This window comes from Camelus dromedarius, chromosome 2, assembly GCF_036321535.1.
Source record: "Camelus dromedarius isolate mCamDro1 chromosome 2, mCamDro1.pat, whole genome shotgun sequence".
Classification (NCBI taxonomy): domain Eukaryota; kingdom Metazoa; phylum Chordata; class Mammalia; order Artiodactyla; family Camelidae; genus Camelus; species Camelus dromedarius.
In genome coordinates this window covers 98,550,899-98,558,545 of record NC_087437.1, presented here as the reverse complement: position 1 = coordinate 98,558,545, position 7,647 = coordinate 98,550,899, and the positions used below count along the sequence as shown (strand labels likewise).

General features: G+C 38.0%; 1 long non-coding RNA gene across 1 annotated transcript; it reads right to left on the bottom strand.

Annotated features, from left to right (window-relative positions):
- Nucleotides 1–443: 443 nt before the first annotated feature.
- Nucleotides 444–7,323, bottom strand: LOC105086823 (uncharacterized). Its single transcript, XR_836960.3, has 5 exons — nucleotides 6,944–7,323; nucleotides 3,302–3,512; nucleotides 2,980–3,180; nucleotides 1,124–1,327; nucleotides 444–946 (listed from the first exon to the last, which is right to left on the bottom strand). It is a non-coding gene; the product is annotated as an uncharacterized LOC105086823 (long non-coding RNA).
- Between the last annotated feature and the right edge of the window lie 324 nt (nucleotides 7,324–7,647).

Genomic DNA, 7,647 nt, shown 5'->3' with positions numbered 1-7,647 from the left:
TGATAAAGATGATTTAGGGGCCCTAGGATGGGACAGTGAGTCAGCCTTCCCACTGCTACCAGAAAGACATGATTCATGGATTAATCAACAATTATTCTCAATTTACAAGTAAGTTTACAGAGGCAGACAGGTTAAGTCACTTCTAGAAGATCACAATGTGTCAGCAGGAGATCAAAGCTTGTAGGAACTGGTTTAGCATAGAGCTCCTGGTCTGCAACCTCACCTAGAGAGGTTCCAAACTTCCCTGAAACTTCACTTCTTAGGTGATGAGTTATGAAGGTTTTCCCTGAGGTTAGTGTTACATGAGCAACTCAGGGGAAATGTACTTTTAAGTGACAAAGAATTACCAATGCTGACATTCTCATTTTAAAAAACCATATGTGGCTTGCTTTATTTAAAAAAAAAAATTAGGAGTTCTTGACTGGAAGGTAAAACATATCCTACCCTCACCCTCCCCAGAAACAAACATTTACTGAATAATGAACAAATATGGGACACAATTATTTACTTATGTTTTATCCAGCACCTTCAAAATGACAAGTGGATCATTGCTCTTCCTTCTAAGAGGTATATTAGATATTGGTTTAAAAGGATCATTTCTTGAATAACAACCAGGAACAAGCTGAGGCAAAGTTACCTTCCAGCTTCTTTTTTGACCTCACTGCAATCTTGAAACAGGGCACGGAAGAGTTAACCTGAGGCCCAGACAGTCTCCTGCTGATCGGTAATGAGCAATGAGCGAGAGCTGCAGCTGAATGTCAATAGCTCAGTGAACTTGTGTAACCCAGCTGAGCCCTCTGCTTGCCAGAGCTGGAGGAGGTAATCAGCTTGACCCATGTGACCTTCCTGAGGCTGTGCTCTGTCCTGGATCCAGAAGCTTCTTTGCATATGACTCCTACAGGCTGTTCCATGGAACCCCTTTCAGGAGAACTGAACCTGAGTCAGCCTTAAAAGGAAACAAAATATAAATGAGTCAGTGCTGGTTACAGGTTGCACAATATGGTAGGTGTTTAAAAAAAAAAATTAATGGGAACATATCCTGGAGGCCTCAAAAAGATTTCCAGGAACAGTTATGACATCTGCCCTTCCAGCATTGAAGGTTATATAAGAGTTCTGTCAGTACCTCACATTTCTTTGTGGAGTTGTGTTTCCTCCGATGCTTTCAGCTTTCTGGTTTTGAGAAACTGATTTGCTTTTGTTTTATTGTTTACTTATCACTGTTTTCACTGCATTGTTCCAAGGAGGCCACACACAGAGTTTACATCATAGATTAAGAGCATATTTCTTCAGATCTTCATTGAATTTTGAAAGAGCATTCCATGTTATTCTGTTTAATAAAAGAAACTTGAACAATAATTTAAGCTCCTGTCTATCTGTGTCTAAATATACTGTTATTAAAGGAATGTTATTCATAAACTGAGAGTGTGAATGCTAATTCTGCTGTTAAACTGTATAACTTACATAACCAAGTAGAGCACAGCTAACAGTACTTTCCATAAAAGTCAGGAAGAGTGATTTGAATAATAAACACGACCCTATCCCCTATCACAGACGATGCAAATCCATAAACAAGTCCCATAGCAAGTACACAGTTTATATTCCCAAGAAAATGAGGCTTAAATGTAACAAAACGATTCAGTTGACTTACACTCGTAACAGTCTTCAAGGACCCAAACCCAAAGGCACATTATTCCACCCAGGAGCCAGAAGCTATTCTTACCCGGAAGGAAATTTACCACCAAGTATATTCACTGAGCGTGCTCAGTCTTTAGTAAGCAAGAATTCTTGATCACAACTAATGGATTCTGCCTGGAAAAATTTTCTTCTATACTGTAATTTTCCTTGGTTTTTATAATAATAATTTCTAAAATCCTTATTAAACAATTGCTCCAGAAAAGGTGAATTCTTTCTCTCATGTAATCAGCCACCATCATTACTTGGCAGATTACAGGAACAAAGGAGATGCAGTTTCAGTATGGGCAAAGAAAACAGGCAAGGGAAATCAGAATCTGTGATCGGATACTATAAAATACTGTGTAGCCTTCTTTGGACAAGCACACATGGTTTAGACTATGGGGGAAAAAAAAAGCCTGCTAACAAGTCTATATTAAGCTTAACATTATACTCTCAACTTGGTTCTAAGAGAAACAACACAATTATGAGCCCTAAGATGAGCTGAGGTAACAGATGGTGAAGATTACTTGAGGGAGATGACACCTATATATTTGACCACAACTGTCAAACATACACACAGAATGGCTACATAACAACTGCATTTTTACCCGGACTTGCCCATTTCTGGCTCAAGCATCTTGTAACTGACAGCTTGAACATCTCTGAACAAATATCTTAAGAGTGCAGTTCCCAAAGGAGGTTTGATTTTTCCAAACACACGCCACGTGCCCGAGTAAATCATGCATGGAGACAGGGCTCTAACAACCAAGTTAAACTAATAAAATATATTTTCCTCGCGGATTTTTAAAAGCCCGTTAAGATTGGATCACATGATAACTAGTTATTTTAGCAAAGTCTAAATTTATACACCGTTTGCCTCTAGAAAGTGTCACATGTTGGTTTCTGCCCGTAAAACACTCCTTTTTACAAAGATTTGTAGTATCAATCTCTGCTAAAGGAAATTAAAGAGCAAATCTGCTTTGTCTAATTAGATCGCATTGTAACAGCGCAGAAGAACTTCACTGCTTTATTTGGAGTGTCTCTTTTTTTACTCCTCTGTCCCACTCACCACCACCCACACTTCCCTGAAGGGAGACTAGCTTTGTCAAAAGATTTCCTGGTAAATCAAAAGCACTTTGCTGATAGTAATAGTGTGCATTGCACCAGAATGAGACCTAGTAATGCAGTGCTCTCCAAAATGAGTCCCTGCTGGCTCCGGTCGATCAGATGCCTAATACCTGAAATGAATAAGGAGGCTTCAGAAATTGCTCCAGTAACTAGGTTAAGCTAAACAAATATACTTACGTTTTGCATAGCTCCATAGTTCTACAGTTGAAATATAATTTGCACAGATTAGCTGCCAAAGTATACTTTTTGTGTTCTACTTATTGAGGTTACGAAATGACCGCGTGCTATGCACTAGGGCCCATCAAGACAGATAAGTCTCCCATCTCACAGACATTTTTAAGGGCCTTATTTGATGGAGAGCAGACTCAGTGTCAGAATCTGTGATGAGTAAGGGTGAGAAAAGATAATTAAGATACATGCTTAATCTAAAGGAGTTTCTATCCCAACAGGAGTTAAAAAAGACAAATAACAGTTATACATAATAAAGTTGTGCAAATACCATAACAGAACGGTGAGTCAGGTTCCAGGAGTGCCCAGAGATGGGGGAAGTCATGGGTTCTATCTGAGCCATTAAACAAAGGCTTCTCAGCAGAGATGGCCTGAGGCATTCAAGGGTGACATCGAGTAGGAAGTGTGACAGGAGACACAACATACCACGTGGCAGGCATATCCCAGTGTGTGTGCCCCGTGCTGCAACGCTGGGGCTAGTCCTAGGTAAGGGAGGAGAACAAAAAAATCCAGAAGTTTGGGCAACCAATTTTAAAATATGTTTAATATGAAAGAATCCAAACATTAACTAAAGGAAAGAGAGTAAATAATCTCTCAAATGCCTGTTGCCTAGATTGAAAGATTATCAAAATGTGGGCATATTTTTTTCATGCACCTTGTTTTCTTTTCTTTTTTTTTCCTCTTTTTCCTTAGTTTTTAAAAAAGTATATCCCAGGCACGTATCAGTTCACTTCTTCTGACTTCATTATCTATCTCTAAAAAAATAATAGGGAACAATGCTGTTATCACAAACAAAACTAATGCTACTTCTTAAGTACCATCTAATAGTGGGTCATATTAAATCTCTCCATTTTTTTTTTTTTTCCAAAACTGTCTTTGGTTAGTTTATTAGGTTGGTGAGAGTTTTTTTTTTTTTTTTTAAATGGCACCCCATGCAGTTGAGTAGTCTCTCATAGGCATTGAGAGTTCCCGGAGGACCCAGACTGCATCTAAATCCTTGTTGAATAGCCCCGTACCTAGAACAGTGCCCAGCTCAGAATTAACCCTAAATAAATGTTTGCTGAATTGCATTGACCTGAACTGAAGAAAGCTTTTAAGTCTAGTGCCATTTCATCAGTGTTCAGTTTTCACATAATTCTAACAGCTATAGGGTAGACATTGGAAGGCTTGTTCTAACAAAAAGTCTGTGTGTTCAAGGGGCCTGTAGTACATGGGATCAATGTTGCAGGTGTCAAAGACCACAGGCCATCTACTGGAACTTTATTAAACAGAAATGATCAGTTTATAGACTTACTGAAATGACAAGACTTTAAGTCTTCTGGAATGTGGAAAAGGGCCCTATTTACAATTGAATATCTGAACAGACTAGTGTCTGAATAGACTAGTATCAGAGAGAGGTCTTCCTCAACTAGGCTGAAATGTCTCCTCTAGCCTAGCCTAGCCTGTCTAGGCTAAAAGGTGTCCTCCTCCTCTGATGATGATGATTAAGGAGTTGTTTTAAAAATATGCATTTCAACAATGTTCTTGGGGAGTTATTCTTGGCCTGTGTCTTCTCAGTACCTAAGAAAAGAAACCACTAGAGGAGAAAAAAGAATCCAGGAAGAACAGTACTCATCAGCCACAAAGTTTCAGCACCTTACAATTTGAGGTGCACTTATACATCTTTTATCTCACTGTTTCTCTTTGTTATTCACAACAATTGGTAAAACATATGGGGAAAATATTATTACCTACATTTAATAGGTAAGTGAACTGAGGTCCAGAGTAAGTGACTGCCATAGTCAAGGTCTCAAAGCTACTTATTGGTGGAGGCAAGATTTGGGGTCAAGTCTCTGGATACTAAGAATGGCACTGGTGATTTTACGTTTCTACCATTTTTTTTATTTTTATTTTCCATTCTTAGCATTGCCTTGGTTCCATTTTCTTGTAGCATCAAATCTCCTGTGCAGAAGCTGGAAAACAATGAAGGCTCCCTGTCCTTGTGAGTGGACCAAATAAATAAACTTCAAGCAGTTTGAAGTATCCTCAAGAGTTGACAGCCTCCTCTTCATATTATTTTTGTAGATTCTTCAGGCTCCATTATTATTTTTGAAGCTTTCTTTCTAGAAATAAACAGACTCATATTTTCCCCATAGAGTAAACCTTCTGTTAGTAATTGGTGATCCAAAATAACTTGAACTGTTTGTTATGTAACTGGTGTATATATATATTTTATCAACAACCATTTGGAAAGTTTTAAGTATTTTGTGTTCAATTTGTTCATAGCATCCATAATATATATATACTGAATGAATGGATAATCAGACATTAATACTGCTTGAATTTTGACCTCATTAAATTTTTGTATGAAAATCTATAATAATCAGATTATGGTATTAAAATAAAATGCATAGAACAACAATCAGTTCTGGTTCAATTATTCCACAGCAAATTATCTTTAGTTAATTATTATGAATAAATGTATATGGTTCTTGCATTCTTAATATATGAGCTACAAATTCTGCGTTTAGTTTTCTATTGCTATTCCTTGTATAACATCCATTTTGTTCAGCTTGTGGTCTTATTTCCAATGCTACCTATGTTTCCAATTTTTCTTTTCATTTTCTCTTAGACTATTTCACTATAAAAGTTTTCCTAATTTTTGAAAATGAAATTGTTCTGTATAAGTGCCCTTAGAAAAGATTGTACAATAGTCAAGTGCTGTAATTTTTAAAACCTAAAGAAATTGGTGTAAGATATAAATGAAGGTTACTTTGGATTTGTTCTCTCTAAAAGCCCCAGAAATTTAATTGCAAGATCGATTGTTTCCACTTATGGGCCACGTCTGCTTCTGGGGGCTATATTTGGTTCCAAAAATCTTATTGCAGAAGCTTCTGATTGAGATCACACTCTGTCTTTTCACACAGTGATTTCTCAGAACACTCCACTGACATAGGTGCTAATTTCTATCCTTCTTTATTTCCTACAAGTGGAAGTAGAGTGAGAACGTCTGACCAGCCTTTTTTCTTTCAAATTAACTTCTAGCACTTTGAACACTCTTGGAAAGGAAGGAAATTCATCCACCACGAACAGGGAATTATGCAGGTTTACAAAGTTGAAGTTTCACTCTCCATTTTGTTAAGGGTTTTGTTAATGGCTAGTACAAGGGGAGATCTTACTGACACTGAGAATATTTCTTAAGAAAGAGGAAGAATAGACGATATTAAACTTATTGGAGTTGTTGCATTTCAGAACAACAAAAGGGGAATTTTGAGAAGAGTGGAATTAAGCTACACACAATATGAGTGTTATAGACAATGCATGGGAGTTCCCTGGTGAGTTTGAGGCAGCAGCAAGCCTGCCTTATCAAAAGATGGTATTCGGAGGGATGTTGATAACCTCAAAGTGACTGTGTCTTAACTCTATTTGTCTTCACCACAGCATACAGATAGGTGGGGTTCACTGTCCTCTATCTCCCAGGAGTGCTCTGAGGGCCTTGCAGAAAATAGGTGTTTAATTAAAGGTTTGCTGCATGAATGAATACATGGGCCCAGGTTGATTCAGAAAGAAAATTTACATTCATATGACATGGTATCTCCAGAAGCTCTTAATTTCAACTCCCATCCCCTGGAGACCTTGAGAAGGAAGCCTGGGATGATCTTTCTAAAATGCACATCTGCTCCTGACATTCTTCTGACTAATCACTTTCAGTGGCTCCCATGTACCTATAGGAATCAATCCACATTTCATAGCTTGGCAGGGAAAGCACCCACTCCTGCCTCAGACTCTGGTTTCATCTCTTCCTCCCACTCCTCTACTCATTCCCCCATCTCCCAGTAAATGAGATATATCACCCTGCGTTCTCTATGCCATTCTCAGCATTTATATTCTTCAAGTCCCTAGTTAATCTGTCTCGGTATCAGTTAAAACTCACCTTCTCTGAGCAGCTCTCCCTGCAACCCCACTTCCTGTGGCCTGGTTGGCTGGGTGTCTTGTTCAGGCTCTCAATACCTTTGGTCACACAGGTAAGTGGGGTTTGCTGTCTGTCTCCTGGGGCTGCTCTCTGAAGAACCTGGGTCTTTTTCACCTTTAAATCCAAGGCACTCGGCATCAACGTGCCAGGTACACAGTAGGCACTCAAACATGTTGGGGAGAAAAGTAGAGGAAGAAAAAGAAAGAATGGTGGGAAGGAAGGAGAAGAGAAGGAAGAAGTAAGAGGGAAAAAAGTTACTATTGATTCAGACCATTTTTCTAGGCTTTGCGAGCCAGAAATGAGCTCGAAAAAGAAAACAATGTTCAACATTAAAAAAAAAATCTACTAAACATGGAATGTATATTTTAAAGAATCAGCTTTCATATTTTGTAACTTGTTCATAAGGCTTAATAGCAATAATTGTGAATCAATTCCTCTTGAGTGATTACATGATTTAAAAAACAAAAGCAGTAATTTTCTTATTAAAGCTTGCACGTTGAAATCAAAGAAAGCATAATTATTTCCAAGTTTCTTTGACTTCAACATGGAGATGAAAACCCACTTCAGAAATAACAAAATTCTCACTCTATCCTATTTTGTTTAAATGCCAAGTCAAAGGTTCATTATTTTATAGTTTTTGATGTGTTTTGGGGTCATGAGATAAG